General features: G+C 44.3%; 1 protein-coding gene and 1 non-coding gene across 2 annotated transcripts in view; one reads left to right on the forward strand and one right to left on the reverse strand.

The window, feature by feature from the left end:
- Window positions 1-18713, reverse strand: part of LOC126481528 (translational regulator orb2) — a 469762-nt gene that overhangs the window by 59598 nt on the left and 391451 nt on the right. The window lies entirely within an intron of this gene.
- On the forward strand, window positions 7657-7731 carry Trnas-cga (transfer RNA serine (anticodon CGA)). The gene has a single exon. It is a non-coding gene; the product is annotated as a tRNA-Ser (tRNA).

Below are 18713 nucleotides of genomic sequence, written 5' to 3' on the forward strand. Positions count from 1 at the left end.
AATAGCAACTTAAATGTGTCTTTACGATTTGTGCATTTCTGTTCTCTGTAAGAACATAATAAATATCAACCATTTCGACGCTCGAGGAACTGCTGATGGGAGTGTCTAAATAAAACTTTTGCATACACATTAAAGCGCAGTTTCTCCTCTTTCTGCCTTTTTTTTATCATTTTAGTTTCATTGATAAGTCACTACCCTTAGCGATCGTTAAGCCTTACACACAACCTTCACACGAAACTACCATAAGACACTGATCTCTCAATTTTGTTACTATACGAAAATTCACACGATTAAATCGACACTTATATTTGTCTAACAATATTTTTGAACCATCCACGAAAGATCACCGAGTAGTAGTTGTTGATGATTAGTTACTCAGCACGAGTTGATCCTGTACCTACATTGCGTAGTCGATTAGGTATAGCGTATACACAGGTGAAAGAATCACATTCTAAGTAAGTCATCAGAACACTGTGGCAGAACGTTGAATTAAGAAATAGCTATACCGAATAGCTATCGATTAGGAAAAAACATGCAGATATTATTGTTCAAACGTGGTACAAGCCAAAATCTAATGTCTGTGCAAGAAATTATTACTATGAACGTGAGTATTTGCATGCAGAGGAGAACTGAAAAGACAATAAAACAATATTTTTCTTCGGATGCTAGTAGGAAAGACGAGTAACACGATAACGAACCTTAATTACAAGAAGTACGCAGAAATTGTAGCGGTCTCTCAAACTCGTAGCTAGTTGTCTTAGAGAGTTTGACGGCGAAGGTCAACACATTAAATCTCGTCTCTGACTGAAGAATATATATGTTGTAGTACTCGGGTACTTACTTTTTAAGCAGTCTCTGCATCTAAAGTTGATAACAGTAAGGCGATGTCCTCTTCCGAAAATGTTCGCCATTATTACAGAAATTATTCAGTCTACTTTCTAATTGTTATACAAAATGCTATCGAAGTGATCGTCCTCTTTCTGCCTCAAAGAATATAACGTGCGAGAAGCACAGATGAAAGCTGCCTGTGTTACGATTTCTCCGTGTGTTCATTCTGCAGTGTCATCAAAGACATTATCGTAACCGAACAACTTCCGCGAGAGGCAGCATTACAGAAAAGACGCCTTCGCAGACTTTCGAGAATGATAGCGGATGACGTTCGAATACAGGAGAGCAGGCTACATAGTTAACAACGTATTTGTTACAAGGCAGGGTTCTATATTTTTTTACTGTAAGTTAATGTTAAGGGCCTACACCTCTAATCTTTTTTAAAGACATAGAATATTATACGTCTCATATCTAAATTACGCTCTTTAATTTTTTTCTGATAAGAAACTAATTTGTTTATCAGCTGTTTGGTGAGTAACTGCAGCAATTAAGAACTGCAAGTGCGAAGATCGACTTTCCCGTCATAGTGACAAGAAAGTGCACTAAATCTGGCAGTAATATGTAACACGGGTTATAGTGGTAGAGATATTTGAAAAAGTAAGGGGAACGATCACGTAACGGTGGTACACTGTTGTGTGCACGCGAATAGAAGGACGCGGAGAGTCACGCTTCAGGGTTATTTTTCCGAAGAATGAGGCTTAACTTAAATTAGAAATTTTCCTATGAAATTTCGCGCTTATAGTTGGGCCTAACATTTCCGTTAAAGCTACAGCTCCATAGTGCAGCAACAATATGACATACGAAGACAACTTGCAACTCTATGGCGAAAATTTCTAAGCAAGTGATAAAATTTCTTATCAGTCCCCCTCTGCTGCCGCTCTCACAGTTAGGTATACTTTTTCCGTTGAGCAAAAGATCAAGTATAAAGATGGGTTTAATTGCTGTATGCATAAACTAAGTTCTGAGCTCCGTTCCACTTCGTATTTTGCGAAATGAATTCATAAAAAATTTATCGATGTGTAGTGCAACGTAACGTATTGTTGTTAAAATCTTTGCTGTAGTTGATGGCTTCGTCATGTCCATGCTAAAGATTTTTCTTTTTAGACAAGGCCTTGAAATTAACTAATACTTAATGACAAAATAAGTTAACGAAGTATGTACTCACTGAGTGCCACACTGTCAATGGCATTGGCGATGCGGAATAAATAAATCTAATGTCTAGAGATTGTAAATTTGTGGTACGGGCATTATTTATATGCGGGTGGCTTATTATGTGCACAAGCAGGAGAAAGCAGTGAATTTAAGACGTGCGCATGATTCTACCTCGTCTACGTCCAAAGCCTCTTGCTGCATGAAAGAAAATACGCTGATGTTAGTATATTGGGCACAGCATAAAGATGATCAAAGTTCACTAGAAGACAGGAATTTCTTATTGTTGTCAAAACGCAACAATGAGAACTATAGAAAATTTCTCACTGTAACGTGACGAATGCAACAAGAAATATGTTTATATAATATAATTTTCCAGAACACAGTGCTTGCACAGCCGATGTATCAGTTGATACACAATCAAAATTCCCCGTTTCCGGCGCTATGATTAAAAAAATGTTCATGTTCCGTGAGATATCGTCCTCACCTGATGGCGTCTCATCCAGAACTTCACGAAAACGACCGTTCAGCAAGAAATGTTTACCCGCAGTCGAGGCAATAATTTTATAGAATAACAATTTAACCTCGGCTGAGAGGCTTAAATTTTTTCCCTATGCTGCGAAGGGTAAATGTTCTTTGTTTGTCATTGATCAGGAGTTATTTTATGTATAATTAGTACGATACGTTGTAAAGATACATATTTATGTTTGCTGTGTGGCCTGAGCAAACGATTCTCACGTCTGTGGCAAGCCCCGAGCGTTGTATCGCATTGGTAAGACACTGGACTCGCAAGAGGGACGACAGCATTTCAAACCTCCTTCTTGCCATCCAGACTGGGGTTTTTCGTAAGTCGCTTATGGAAAATGCCGAGATGTTTCCTTGATAAAGAGAACGACCGATTACCTGCACCACTCTTGTGTTACGTCGCTAGTGAAGTCGTCGCCGACGGGATACTAAATCGTAATCCTCCTCCCCTGTGCAGCAAGGATCTTATGAGCCTTATTATTAAAGTAGCCCATAACCATTACAGGGGTCATCTTGACACTCAACAGATATCAAGGTTTCTTATTTATTGTCCCACCTGGACGAAAGAAGAAAAACTGATGAATATAGTAACTCGCTGCGAGAAAAATCAGAATATTCTACTTCTAATGTTACTTTTGTTTCATTTCATGACTTCTTCACACAACATTGTGCAAGAAAATACTAATAAAGTCGATATCCGTGGAGTATGCGGAACATGTCACTATTTGCTTGCAAGGCAATGGCTCTGTATTGTACAATAAGACACCCATCGTCAACCTATCGCGGTTTTCCTTCAGCGTAGAAAATAAACAGATCGGAGGCCTCACGAGAAGCTAGAGAACAATTAATGGCGAATGCTGGGGAAGTCAAGATCGATAAGAGTCGGTGCAACCGGCAGAGCAACGTGGCTCTCGACGCGGTGGCTGACAGGAGCTGTTTCGGTAGGAGTCAGAAGACGGTGTAGAGTTCGGACCTATATTTCGAACGTTAGCTCTCAATACTGTTTGCTAATACACGGATATTATTGTATCCATGTTGGTTCTATGTAAACATCGTCCTGTGACATCTATTGCCCAATATTTGATACTTATAACGTACGTTCGTTTAAGAGTGCGTAGACGCACTAAACGCAGTATCTTTGCCTGTTTAAGTTGGCTGTCGGTACCGACCGAGGCCACTCGACTTCTGACCCGTCAGCCACTGCCCCGAGAGCTTTCATCGAGTAAACGGTTAGTATGTACCTTGTTTTACTGACTCGCCCCTCGGTGTCGACACTTCCCAATTACTGCTCTTTCCTTACGACGACTTAAAGCGAAGTTTTCACTCCCATACGGAGTGTCGTGTCAGAAGAAGCCGAATTATAAATTTACAGCACTATATCGCCAGTGCTGAGCGAGAAATGGTGTGGCCACGAACGGAGGAACTGCAGTTCAAATTATAATCACGTTGTTCAAAAATTGGCGCGAACACAGCGTTGAACTGCGTGGAACACATTGAAGATGGACAGCAGAACTGTTCACTGTGCTGCAATGTATTATATTGTTGCTAAGGAGTGTTGAAACGTTTCGAAAGAGAGGTCGTGTCCGTCTTTATAGAACCTGCAACGCAGGGAGGCTCTGACGTGAGCCTGGTAATACCCATCGTAAACAATGGAGCTGTAAACTCAGAGAACAAAGGTCCGCTCGTAGTATATGCACAGTGGCTATTACAGCGTGAGAGACGGACGTGAAAAAAAAAAGTTTACCTGATCCCAGCACAGACAGCAAATAACAATTTCTTGTTTTGCGGCACATGTGTTTGTTACACAAAACGTCACAATGCTGTTTCCATCGTGTTCCCAAAGTGAGTGTGACGTCATTAATTTCATGTTTGAACAGAAGCAGACCAGCCAACAGAGCCGGTGTATCACACCGAGTGGGTTTTTGGATAGTGTCATAAGAAACCGTCACAAGCTTACTTTTTATCGTTTTTATTTACAGTCGCAGAATTTTCCGCATATTTATCGCAGGTGTGCTCATTTCTTGTATATGTGCAAATCGTAGTCCCTTTTACATAAACTTGGTTGGAGACCTGGGCATCATTGTACTGTAAATATTAAGAAATACAATACTTCAGCTTCAGTACAAGGCATAGTAACACACACTATAAAACAAAGCATTGGCCTTTCACACATGCGAACTGTAGTCTGAACTTCTGCCGCGGGTGCAGCGTTATATTTCGCTAAATAGTTTTCAGTTGTCTGAAGCGTTGTGCTGTATATAGGTTTCTTAGCGGGAGTTTGTCTGCGGAATGGATGTTCTTCGGTGTTTTCGTACACCTCCGAAAGCATGGTATTGTGTCTGCTGAGGCCAGCGACGTATTATTATCACGACGAAGTCTCACCATATCAGTCTGATACCAATACCAATGAACGAAGTAGTATCCAGATTCACTACAGCCCAAAATACATAAATATGCCTCCTTTATTCGCCACATGAAAAAGTGCCAAGCAAGGTTTGCAAATGAGTGTTCATGAGTTTTGTACAACTAAAGGATGATTTGAAAGCAGTTCGTGGCGCGAATTTCATCAAAGACATTCATTTAATGTACAACAATGTCACGACCACAATGGCCAAAATTGTTTACCAAATAAACTTTTGCTTCTTTTACTATGTGGCTCTACATGTACACACGTACTCCTCAAATCACTGTTAATTGCTTGGCAAAGGGACCTTGGTATCAGTACTATCGTTGTGCGAGAACTACGCCACTTTTCCTCCAGAGATTGTCATTTACATTTTCCGAGGACCCCTGTTACACTTTCTTATGTGATATTCCGAGCAGTTACGTTCATAAAAGCGCGCCTCTGAATTCGTTCGATGCCTACTTGGTAAGGACTGCAGACGATGGAACAACACAAGGGAACTGATTTTACTGGCGTCACGTATGCACTTTTCTTTACAGATGCATAGCACTTCCCCAGAACCCTTCCAACAAATCTAAATCTTCCATTCGCCTAGCGCAATACTGAATTTAGGACTCAGTCCCATTTGATACCCCTTATTAGTATTAGCCATTGAATACTTATTAGCCGGCCGGAGTGGCCGTGCGGTTCTAGGCGCTACAGTCTGGAACCGAGCGACCGCTACGGTCGCAGGTTCGAATCCTGCCTCAGGCATGGATGTGCGTGATGTCCTTAGGCTAGTTAGGTTTAATTAGTTCTAAGTTCTAGGTGACTGATGAGCTCAGAAGTTAAGTCGCATAGTGCTCAGAGCCATTTGAACCATTTTGAATACTTATTCCACCTGACGTGCTCGAGATGTTCAGCAGTACTCCGGTACTTTCTCTCTTTGTTATTGGCATTTCCGTGCGCATTTATCCCCATTTAAAGAGAGATGCCATTCATTACACCAACCGGAAATTTCGTATAAGTCTTTCTGCGCTTCTTTACGAATGCCTAATACTTTCGTGTAGATAACAGCAATGTCAACGAACAATTTTATAATGCTGTTTCACAATATACACAAACATTAGACGTCCTATAACGCTCCTTTTACGCGTAATCGACGTTACTTTCGCTTCTGCACAATATTCCCCGTCAAATATAAGGGAATGAATTCTGTTGGTCTTCGTGGAGCCAATCGCACGAGGGTGTGCTCGAAAGTAACGCCTGCAAATTTTTTAATTCTGTTCTCAGTATCGGTTGAGGTATTACGTCTCATGGATATTATTCGGTCGACTTTTCTGCTTCGCTGATGCAACTTGCAACCCCTCTGCCACTACATGGCTCCGAATTGTAGCGTTTAACAGGACGATGTGTAAAGTAACTATGTTGGTACGTGAGAAACAGCTTGCTGTAATTGAGTTTATAAGCGCAGAAAACGTGCCTCCAATTGAAACGCATAGAAGAATTGAAGCTGTGTACTGATGATGATTGTATCGGCATCAGTTACGTGCGAGGTTGGGTTGTTCGTGCTCGTAATGAAGGAAACGTGTGTGACGGAGCTCAGAGTGGACGACCACGTACAGCAGCGGATGAGACTCGTCGGAATCGTATTGATGAACTCATCAGAGAAAATCGTGTACAGGTCATCAGCGGTACAGAGAAACTGTGTGCGCGGTGGTTGTCGCGAATGCGTCACTCGTGACATGAAACAGAAGAGGTTGAACACCTTTCCACAATTTCTTTCGCGGTTTGAGCATGAAGGTGATGAGTTTCTCAGCAACACTGTGACAGGTGATGAAAGCTGGCTTCGCCATTTTGACCCCGAAAACAAGAGGTCACCAATGGAGTTCCGCCGCAAAGCATCACCGACGCCCAAAAGCTTCAACACTATGCCATCAGTAAGCAAGGTCAAGCTCACAACGTTCTGTAATGTTCAGTGTGTGGTGCATTTGTACTTCATGCCTAACGCCACCACCACAAACTTTGGAAGGTACTGCGAGACCCTCAGAAAACGGAAAGCACGGATGCGAATTGTTCGTCCAGATATGGAGCACGCTCTCCTGTAATATGACAATGCCAGATCACACATGAGCGATGCGATATCCGCAACAATCCGGCGTCTTGGGTCCACTGTCACTGATCATCCTCCAGGCAGTCACGACTACGACTTGGCCCCATCTGATTTTCATCTGCTTCCAAAACCTCAATGACCCGTTCGAGCACTTCACTTTGATAGTGATTCAAGCGGTGCAAGCAGAGGTGAGGTTGTGACCCTGTCAACAAACTCAAACCTTCTATAGTGACGGCATCAACAAATTGTTTCTCAATAGGAGAAGTGTATTCGTCGCCAGGGTGACTGTGTTGTGAAATAAATATGTAGACATAAAGAGTAAAGATGTATAACGACGATAACGTTTGAAACTTCCTGGCAGATTAAAACTATGTGCCGGGCCGAGACTACTCGGGACCTTTGCCTTTCGCGGGCAAGTGCTCTATCAACTGAGCTACCCAAGCATGACTCATGCCCCGTCCTCACAGCTTTACTTCTGCCAGTACCTCGTCTCCTACCTTTCAAGCTCTCCTGCGAACCTTGCAGAACTAGCACTCCTGAAAGAAAGGATATTGCGGAGACTGGCAGAAGTAAAGCTGTGAGGACGGGGCGTGAGTCTTGCTTGGGTAGCTCAGTTGGTAGAGCACTTGCCCGCGAAAGGCAAAGGTCCCGAGTTCGAGTCTCGGCCCGGCACACAGTTTTAATCTGCCAGGAAGTTTCATATCAGCGCACACTCCGCTGCAGAGTGAAAATCTCGTTCTGGACGATAACGTTTCTTTTACTTAAAAAGCCTTTAAGAGTTTTCACATTAAAAAATCGTCGGCATTAGTTTTCAGCATGCCCTCGTATAATTGCGAAGATACTCCGTTCTGTATTCCACTAATCCCAGTGTAAAATATGAGGAGTAAATTTACGGTATAATTTCCGCCCTTCCCCAGTGGTTTCCTTTATGGTATAATTACGAATATTTTTGACTCAAAAGATATTCCCATCGATTACGGATTCTGTATGTGCCGAGCTACGAGCCGGCTATATCTTGGTGGGAGGGGGACGTTGGTGACGCGGGGCGAATGCCTGGGGGGGGGGGGGGGGGGGGGGGGGATGAAGGAGACGCGGGTAGGAAACGCAACTGGGAAACGAGTTGTTGGCGCAGTTTTAGCAGGCCACTACCGTTACGCTCCGAATATCTCTTCTAGGAGCGGCGTTCAGTCATTGGACGTCACGTCAGCCAGAACTGTAAGACACAGCTATATTTCTCCCTCCCGTAGGCCAATAGGACAGTAATGGCATCGCCGCAGTCCCGGCAGATAGATACATTTCGATTTGTCGTAGGGACCGGAGGGGAGCGCTGTTTACGCCCGTAAAGGAAGTAGCTGCAGGCGGGAGATGGGACACTGCAAACGGCACTTTAACTAGCGCACAGATTCCTTCCGGGCCGGCGCTGGCTTCTTGGCCGTACAATTTCGGGAGCGCAGTGAGCGCCAGAAGTATTTCGGTGGTGGGTGGATGATAAATGATAATTGTGCCAACGCTTTTACCCCGGCGCGCCTCTGACAAAGGGCCGATAAGGGACGCAGACATTCATCTCGTGTTTTCGGTGGAAGATGGCGCTCGGAGCTATGGCCGGCCGCAGATAGCTGGCCGCACTTGGCTATCCGTGTTTCTCATTACGCTGAGAGACCCGGCACGTCATCCTACGGAGTGCTCTCAGCAGCACGCGCCTTCATCTGGACTGGAGTGCTGTCGCCCAACATGCACGCTTTTTCTTCAAGTCTCGTATCTGTCGCCTTCACTGGCCGAAGAAGAGGACCGCGCGGTGAAGAAAAAGTCGCTTTCGTGCACTTCCGAAACTATACAAGGCGTATCACAATTAATAGCGAAAGCTCACTCTGACCATCTTCAACCCGGCAGCAGTGTGTAGGAGTGTGGTACATCCCTTATGACGAATTTCTACATCTACATCTACATACGTACTCCGCAATCCACCATACGGTGCGTGGCTGAGGGTACCTCGTACCACAACTAGCATCTTCTCTCCCTGTTCCACTCCCAAACAGAACGAGGGAAAAATGACTGCCTATATGCCTCTGTACGAGCCCTAATCTCTCTTATCTTATCTTTGTGGTCTTTCCGCGAAATATAAGTTGGCTGCAGTAAAATTGGTCTGCAGTCAGCCTCAAATGCTGGTTCTCTAAATTTCCTCAGTAGCGATTCACGAAAAGAACGCCTCCTTTCCTCTAGAGACTCCCACCCGAGTTCCTGAATCATTTCCGTAACACTCGCGTGATGATCAAACCTACCAGTAACAAATCTAGCAGCCCGCCTCTGAATTGCCTCTATGTCGTCCCTCAATCCGACCTGATAGGGATCCCATACGCTCGAGCAGTACTCAAGAATAGGTCGTATTAGTGTTTTATAAGCGGTCTCCTTTACAGATGAACCACATCTTCCCAAAATTCTACCAATGAACCGAAGACGACTATCCGCCTTCCCCACAACTGCCATTACATGCTTGTCCCACTTTATATCGCTCTGCAATGTTACGCCCATGTATTTAATCCACATGACTGTGTCAAGCGCTACACTACTAATGGAGTATTCAAAACGGGATTCTTTTTCCTATTCATCTGCATGAATTTACATTTATCTATATTTAGAGTTAGCTGCCATTCTTTACACCAAATCCTGTACAAGTCTTCTTGTATCCTCCTACAGTCACTCAACGACGACACCTTCCCGTACACCACAGCATCATCAGCAAACAGCCGCACATTGCTATCCACCCTATGCAAAAGATCATTTATGTAGATAGAAAACAACAGAGGACCCACCACACTTCCCTGGGGCACTCCAGATGATACCCTCACCTCCGATGAACACTCACCATCGAGGACAACGTACTGGGTTCTATTACTTAAGAAGTCTTCGAGCCACTCACATACTTGGGAACCAATGCCATATGCTCGTACCTTAGTTAGGAGTCTGCAGTGGGGCACCGAGTCAAACGCTTTCCGGAAGTCAAGGAATATAGCATCCATTTGATACCTTTCATCCATGGTTCGCAAGATATGTGAAAAAAGGGCGAGTTGCGTTTCGCAGAAGCTATGCTTTCTAAAGCCGTGCTGATTTCTATATTTAATTGCTAGATGACATGTGACACTGCTTTGTGGATCCAGGTTGCTACTACGAGATGTCGGTAGAGTGGTATAAGTGTGTTTTTTTAACTTAAGTTGAGAGTAGGACGTCGTGAGATACTGTTGAAACAACTTTGAGAATGCTAGGGTTTGTGAAACTCCAACGCACCACTATCGTCCTCTAAGAAAAAAAGGTCAAGGTATGTATTTTGCGGAAGATATGATATTTGATCGGACAACGAATGTCAGACATTGTTATATACGGATTGTTATGGGCCAGAAGGGGACAACGTCCGATCATTGATTGATCACGTACATGATGAGGGGGCAATTGATTTCGTTGACGGAGATGAAGAGGATGATGTTATTGTCAGTCATCACGACATATCGTCAGAGCAGGAATGAGATGAAAACGATGAAGATGCGGTCTGTGATAGTTATTACCTGGCAAAAGATGGAACTAGAAAATGGGGATAACAATATTCACGGCGTCGTTTCAGAAGGTCACATATTATTAACCGTCTTGCAGGTGTCGTTGGTGATGCCAAACAAAGAGTTACACCATTAAAGTGTTGCAATGTTTTTACGTTTTCTGATATCATTGAAGAAATTGTTTTGTTTACAAATAAGCGCACAGACAGTCAGAGAAGGATGTATTCACAAGAAAACGCAGTAAAACGTATAATGAAGCACGAGATGATGGTAGTGGGCTCATGTATTTAGCAGAACCCTACAAGGCAAGTAGATTGAATTTGGAATACCTTTGGGGCATCTGATGGAACTAGGGTAAAGATTTTTTGGGCTACTGTGTCCCTCCAAAGATTCAGATTACTCTTCCGCTGTGCTCATTTTGATGACCGAGATACTGGAGCAGCCGTGAAGGAAGTACAAACATTGTCTCCAGTTAGAGACGTTCGTAACCAGTTTTTAACTCTAAGGAGCTCTTCGCTCTGTTAGTTAATATGTTACACTGGATGAGAAATTAGAAGCTTATGACACAATTTTTGTAACTAGTACGTGACTAATAATTAATAAATATTATTCTATTTTATTACTGTCACTGTGTATTAATACTATACAATAATATTAACCCATAGTAATAACTTACAGTAAGTCAATGTTAAAATGTTTGAAACCTGTAAAAAACTAGAAGGGATGTGCTACACCCCACGCACCACCAGCGTTAGAATTCCAGGTCACATCACTACCAGGTTAAACGGCTAAAACGATCTAGCAACGATGAGTTCGCAAACGAGCCGTTGCGAGTAACAGGTCACGAGCCGACACTGGCTTCACTATGAAATATTGTCCCAGTTAGTACAGTTGTACCTGAGATGTAAACTTATGGTTTAAGTGCCCCTCTGATCGAGACCAAATTTCACTCATTACTCACAGTTGGCGCATGTGGTACATACATGCTGGTGCTAATTTAAGACGACTTCAAACGCGCCTATATGATTAAAGACGGGTAGGTCGAGCAGGGGTACTTCTCGATGTCAACGATCACCTGACCTCAGTCCTCTGAATTTTCCTGTCTTGTGTCATCTCAGAAGTCAAGTACAAGCTAGTCCCTCTGATACGGTCAAAATGCTGTAGCTGTGACTCGTAAATTGTATCGGCGTAGTGCAGAAACTCGACGTGACAGGGACTCAACATGTTGCTGGGAGCCCCCTGCAGAAATACTGAGCCTTGCTGCCTCTATAGCCGTCCATAATTGCGAAAGTGTTGCCGGTGCATGATTTTGAGCACGAACGAATCTTTCAATTAGTCCCGTAAATGTTCGATGGAATTCATGTGGGGCGATCTGAGTGGCCAAATCATTCGCTCGAATTGCCAAATATGTTCTTCAAACCAATCGAGAACAGTTTTGGCCCTCTGACGCGGCGCATTATCATAAAAATTTCATCGTTGTTTAGGAACATTAAGCCGATGATGGCTGAAAAGGATCTCCAAGTATCCGAGCATAATCATTGCAGGTCAGTGATCCATGGGCCACCACCAGTTTGCACAGTGTCTTGTTGACAACTCGGGTCCATGGCTTCGTAGGGTCTGTGCCAAACTCGAACTCCACCATCAGCTCTTACCAACTGAAATCGGGACTCATGTGACCAGGCCACAGTTTTCTAGTCGTCTAGGTTCCAATTGATACGGTCAAGAGCCCACGAGAGGCGTTGCCCCCCCCCCTCCCCCAATCCATCCATTACACCCAAACTAACGATTCCTCGATGCCTCAGGATGTGTTGCGTCAACTTCTTTTAATGAAGTTGTGTCATAATTTTTATCCTCAATTAGAATCAGTACCTCTTCATCAATTATATAATCTACCACATTCCATTCTCTTCTTGTCCGAACTGTCTATCGTCCATATTACTCTTCTGTACAAGGCAACACTTCAGACAAATACCTTCAGAACAGACTTGCTAATGCTTGGATTTAAATCAGATTTTTGCATATTCCCCTTTTTCAGAACCGCTTTTCTTACTAATCTCGAGCGGCATTTTATGTACACTCTACTTCTGCCACCCTGTGTTTTTTGCTGCCATAATAACAAAAGCTTATCTGCTACTTCTAGTTTCGAATTTCATAATATAATTCTCTCAGCATCGCATGATTTGGGATAACGGTAGGCAAAAACCTGTACGCCAAATCACTCTGACGGCAAAAATTTCGAGTAGAGTATTTCGACCCTAGGGAAGCAAGGAAGGAGGATGGCGTATTCAACGACAGCGACACCATCAGAGACGGAGCACAAGCTCAACTGGGTAAGGAAGCGGCCACGGCCACCTTGACATGGTGTAGAGGAAACACGAAAAAACGCAGCCTAGAATCTAGCTATCTGGGCACGGTATTTTACACGTTCTTCCTGTGTGAGTCTGGTGCTTTGACCACTCAACAGTATTTGACAGTCATATCTCCTGTGAAGCGAGAGGCGTGAAACTGCTGACAGTGAGGAGATTAAGGTCCGTCGCGCCTTCATCAGATAACAGGCGTCATTTCTCCTAATGCATAGTTCTCACGCTCGACCTTTTGTAATGAAATAGTTTAGATGTCACTTGTAAGAGAAGCAAAGAAAAGCTGTTCGGGAGAGCTGTGAGATGCAACTGGGGTGGATGTAGGGCACTGCCCGGGCGAATGTCACGAATGGCCCAAAATCAATTGAGCTGGCCGGTCGCTCGCTTCACCGCACGGATGACGCCGCGCGAGTCCTCGCGGATGGCAATCACACGAAGCCCACGATTACAGTTTCCAGCTGTGCTAAACAGAGGGGTCTCATTTTGCTGTTAAATGATTCAGGAGACGCAACGTTCGTCAGAATTTCTCTTCAACTAACTGACTCGTTATTTTCGTTCATCTGTTACAGTTTTATTGAATTTTATGCTTTAGGCATAAATAACGTAAGCAAACTGACTTCCGAAAGTATCACTTCCCTAGATGCGCGCTGCCCGCCCCCTTGCATATAAAGACTGCTTCTACAAAGAACAACATAGTGGGAAAAAATTCGGCGTAGATGATAACGTGCGACTGTTGATTGTAGTAAGGATCATATTTTGTATTTAAGGCGGCCGAAGTGACCGTGCGGTTCTAGGCGCTGCAGTCTGGAACCGCGAGACCGCTACGGTCGCAGGTTCGAATCCTGCCTCGGGCATGGATATGTGTGATGTCCTTAGGTTAGTTAGGTTTAACTAGTTCTAAGTTCTAGGGGACTAATGACCTCAGTAGTTGAGTCACATAGTGCTCAGAGCCATTTGAACCATTTTGTATTTAATGTATGCTTCTTCTTTTTCCTTTCTTCCCGTGCTAAAGTCTGTTTCCTCCAGTATCCCTCAATCTACCCTGAGGTTGTCCCTACATCTTTTCCTTGGACGGCCAATATGTCTTTTACCAGATGGTAATTTTTATCTTACGATTTTCACAATCCTCCGTTCATCCATCCGGTCTATGAGTTCGTTCCATTTCTGCCTTCTCTTATATACCCACTAATTAACGGAGTCCACTTAACATCCTTTTCTAATGCTTCTACTTCTCTGTCTCGCAGTGTCTTTCCTGTGATCCTTCGTAGAATTTTCATTTCCTTGGTTTCCAAAATATTTTTGTTTTTGATGTTTCCGGTCTTGTCTCAGTTGTGTATGTCATAATTGGTCTCACTACTGTCTCGTATATCCTTGACTCTGCATCTTTTCCTACGTCATTTTCTACGTGTTCAATCACTTCAGTTTCGACATTTCCACTCATGCACAGTTCAATGTCAAGATCCTTAAATGTCATTAAAATGCCATTACCTGCTGAATAATTTTTCCGTCCACTTCCAGTTTGCATCTAATTGGTTCCACAGATGCATCATACATTTGGTTTTCTGAGAGAATATGACTATATTTAGGTTTTTTGCTGCTATGTTAAATATATGTAAAAGTTTCTGCAGGTCAGTGCCTTCTTTATCACCTCGTCCATGACTACATCAAAAGTAGCGGCGTCAAAGGGTCATCAGAAGTAATTTCTTTGGTATTAATTGTGACACACTTTTGTTCACAGTCCGAAGGCAAAGTTTGTGTATTACATTTGACGAGAGTTGTTATCGAAGCCTGAGGAAATGTTAAATGAAGGTGTACACACCGCGAACGGTCACAAATCCGTCACAGTTGCCGTTCGGAAAGATTTCTTATTGTTGTTTGCATGCGTTTGGGCGCACTACAGATTGTTAAATCAATATAAATGAATTAACCTGATCTGTCCTTTCGAAGAACGAACTGCGACTACTGTAACTGCGAATATTAAGCGTTGTGTAGAACATTCGGTAACGTTTCAGAAGGTGCTAAATTCGAACATCGAAAGCTGGGCCATTTATAAATTGTAGTATCCGAAAATTCATTTTAGAAGCGTACTTCCCAAACCGGTGGGTTCAGTATGTGAATGTTAACATTACACGACAGCCACTTGCATTTGCCGTACGTAACCATCTACCCATACTGACCCTGACGAAACAGTCAGCACCGACCGGCCACCGTGTCGTGCTCTGCCAAAGGAATAGTATGGATGCAGCATGGAGAGGCGTGCGGTCAGCACAATGCTCTCCCGACAGTTGACTGTTCCTCAGGTCTCTGTGCCGCTACTTCTCACTCAAATAGCTCCTCAGTTTGCATCACCGGGCTGAGTGCCTAATCTGGTCCTTCCAACAAGGAATAAGTCCTTGTAAAAAATGGTTCAAATGGCTCTGAGCACTATGGGACTTAACTTCTGAGGTCATCAGTCCCCTGGGAAGGAACAACCCCTGGCCCGGATCTCATTCAGTACATCGCGAGATGGCAGAACTATGTTTAATACTGGAGGAAAGGATTTAAATCTTCTTACCGATTTAGATTGTTATGTGAAATGACCAGTGCGCTTTGAAATACCAAACCGTATCAAGATACTCAATTCTAAAGGCATTATGTCGTAAAGCACATGACCGACAAGGAGAAATACGTCAAGAAAGAATGCAAAGCAGTAATCCTCGAACTAAAAGCCAAACTGTCAAACGAAGTAAGTTATCATTGTTTTAAAAAATGCACTATGTGATCAAAAGTATCCGAACACGTGGCTGATGGTTTAAATGGCTCTGAGCACTATGAGGCTTAACATCTTAGGTCATCAGTCCCCTAGAACTACTTAAACCTAACTAACCTAAGGACATCACACACATCCATGCCCAAGGTAGGATTCGAACCTGCGACCGTAGCAGTCCCGCGGTTCCGGACTGCAGCGCCTAGAATCGCTCGGCCTCCGCGGCCGGCCACATGGCTGAAAATGACTACAAGTTTGTGGCGCACTGCAGCGGTAATACTGGAATTCAGTATGGTGTTGGTCCACCCTTAGCCTTGACGACAGCTTCCACTCTGGCAGACATACGTTCTTTGGCTTTCAGCAACTTTGCTCTTCAGCCACGTACAAAGCAGAGTAACCTTTGGGGTGCCCTGCGTCGTCAAAGATGTATTAAAAAGAATAGAAACGTGAGAAGGTTCACGTTGTCGCGTGAGTCCACAGTTAGGAGGAGAAATGGTCGGACAAGGTATTTGCGACAAGGATGATTGGTCGAGACAGAAATGCTGGCGCGCCTGTGAGGCTGGCCGCGGCAGGCCAGCGCGTGTGAGAGCGGGAGAGGCCGGCGACGCTCGCTAACTGAGACGGAGGGCCGCCGTGTCGCCGCAGATGGAGAGTAATCGTCGCCACGCCTAGTGCACGCACCCCCTGCCGCGGCTCGTCCACTCCCCGGCACACACAACATTCCGCCTGCGCGCTAAAAACACCACGCCAAAAACCTAGGCTCTGGTAGCAATGTTTCTTTTGTTCGGCGAAATCGCTGATTAAAATTGCAGCACCAGGAAGTTTCCTTACGCTGAGGTAACAAAAGTCGTGGGACAGCTTGTTCAAATGCGTGTGAAATCTTATGGGACTTAACTGCTAAGGTCATCAGTCCCTAAGCTTACACACTAGTTAACCTAAAATATCCTAAGGACAAACACACACACACCCATGCCCGAGGGAGGACTGGAACCTCCGCCGGGACCAGCCGCACAGTCCATGACTGCAGCGCCTTAGACCGCTCGGTTAATCCCGCGCGGCCGTGGGATAACTCCTAATATCGTGTGGGGATCTCCTTTTGCCTCGCGTAGTGCAGCAACTCGACGTGGCATACACTCAATATGTCGTTGGAAGTCCCCTTGCTGCCCTAGTGCCGTCCGTAATAGTGAAACTGTAGCTGGTGCACGATATTTTGCACGAACTGACCTCTCGAATATGTCCCATAAACGTCCGATGAGTCGCCAAATCCTTCGCTCGAATTGCCCAGAATGTTCTTCAAACCAATTACGAACAGTTGTGGCAGGTTAAGTTTGGCAATTCTGTCACCGACGAGTGACTTCTTGCAAGGCACAGAATTATCCTGCTAAATTCACTTGATTTTTGGTGTCATTCTCATTGAATTATCGTTGTGGTTTTCTCTGTATGATGTGCCTCTTCTCTCGGAAATGTCCAAAAGAACAGACGCTGTTTTGATTCTACAGGCACTATGAATTAAGGCACAAAAGAACTAAAGACATCAGCAGCTGCCAGTGGACACGGATTTACATTAAAAGGTCAAGTTGAAAATTTGTGCCAGATCAGGATTCGAAGCTGAGTCTACTGCTTAGTAGGCATATGCGCTGCCCACAACGCCACCTAGACACATTGGTCACCACAGCCGCAATGACTACCCTACGACGCCTCACAAATTCTCAGGTTACACCACACACTACTGCTCATTAGCCTCATTACTGCGGCATCTCGCCGATTCCCGTACGAGTTCATATCTGGCAGAGCAGGCACCACATATATATATTTAAGGCAATGACGGACAGTGATGCCTTGAGTGAAGAAGCACAGCAGGTTCGAAGTCTTATGGGAGTTGGCGAGATGTTGCAAGCACCAGCAGTGTAGTATAAATTCAGAATTTTGATCTGATGGGATGCATGGTAGGGTAAATTGTCTGGTTGTGGTGACCACTGTTTCTGAATTGCATAGAGGTCAGCGCATCCTTCTAATTAGCAGGAGACTTGGTTTGAATCCCGATCCGCCACAAATTTTCAACTTGCCCGATTGGTATAAGCCAATAGTCACGGGAAGCTAATGTCTTTAATTCCTTTGCCATGGCGCATTGTCATCCATAAAAATTCCATCGTTTTTTGGGAACATGAAGTACATGAATGGCTGCAGATTGTCTCCAAGTAGCCGAACGTAACCATTTCTAGTCAATAATCGGTTTAGTGGGACCAGAGGACCCAGTCTACATCATTATGAAACCACCATTATCTTGCAACGTGTCTTGCCGACAACATTGGTGTATTGCTTCTTGGGGTCCGCGCCACACTCAAACCCTACCACCAGCTCTTACCGTCTGAAATCAAGGCCGCAGTTTTCCAGCCGTCTAGGATTCAACTCATCTGGTCACGAGAAGAGAAGAGCTGCCCCACGCGACGTCGTGCCCTTAGCAAGGGCACTCGCGTCAGTTCTCTTCTGCCATAGCCCATTAACAAATTTCACCACACTGTCCTAAGGGATATGCTAGTCGTACGTGTGAGATTGATTTCTGCGTTGATTTCATGCGGAGTTGCTTGTCTGTTAGCACTAACAACTCTATGTAAACGTCGCTGTTCTCAGTCGTTTAGTGAAGGCTGTCGGTTACTGCGTTGTCCACGGTGAGAAGTAATGCCTTAAATTTGGTATCCTCGGCATACTCTTGACACTGTGGATCTCGCGATATTGAATTCTCTAACGATTTACGAAATGGAATATCCCATACGTCTAGGTCCGACTACCATTCCGCGTTCAAAGTTTGTTACTTCCCGACGTGCGGTTATAATCACACCGGGACCCTTTTCACACGAATCACCTGAGTAAAAATGACAGCTCTGCTGCTACGGTCGCAGGTTCGAATCCTGCCTTGGGCATGGATGTGTGTGATGTCTTTAGGTTAGTTAGGTTTAAGTAGTTTTAAGTCTAGGGGACTGATGACCTCAGATGTTAAGTCACA

This window comes from Schistocerca serialis, chromosome 5 (assembly GCF_023864345.2).
Source record: "Schistocerca serialis cubense isolate TAMUIC-IGC-003099 chromosome 5, iqSchSeri2.2, whole genome shotgun sequence".
NCBI classification, from domain to species: Eukaryota; Metazoa; Arthropoda; class Insecta; order Orthoptera; family Acrididae; genus Schistocerca; species Schistocerca serialis.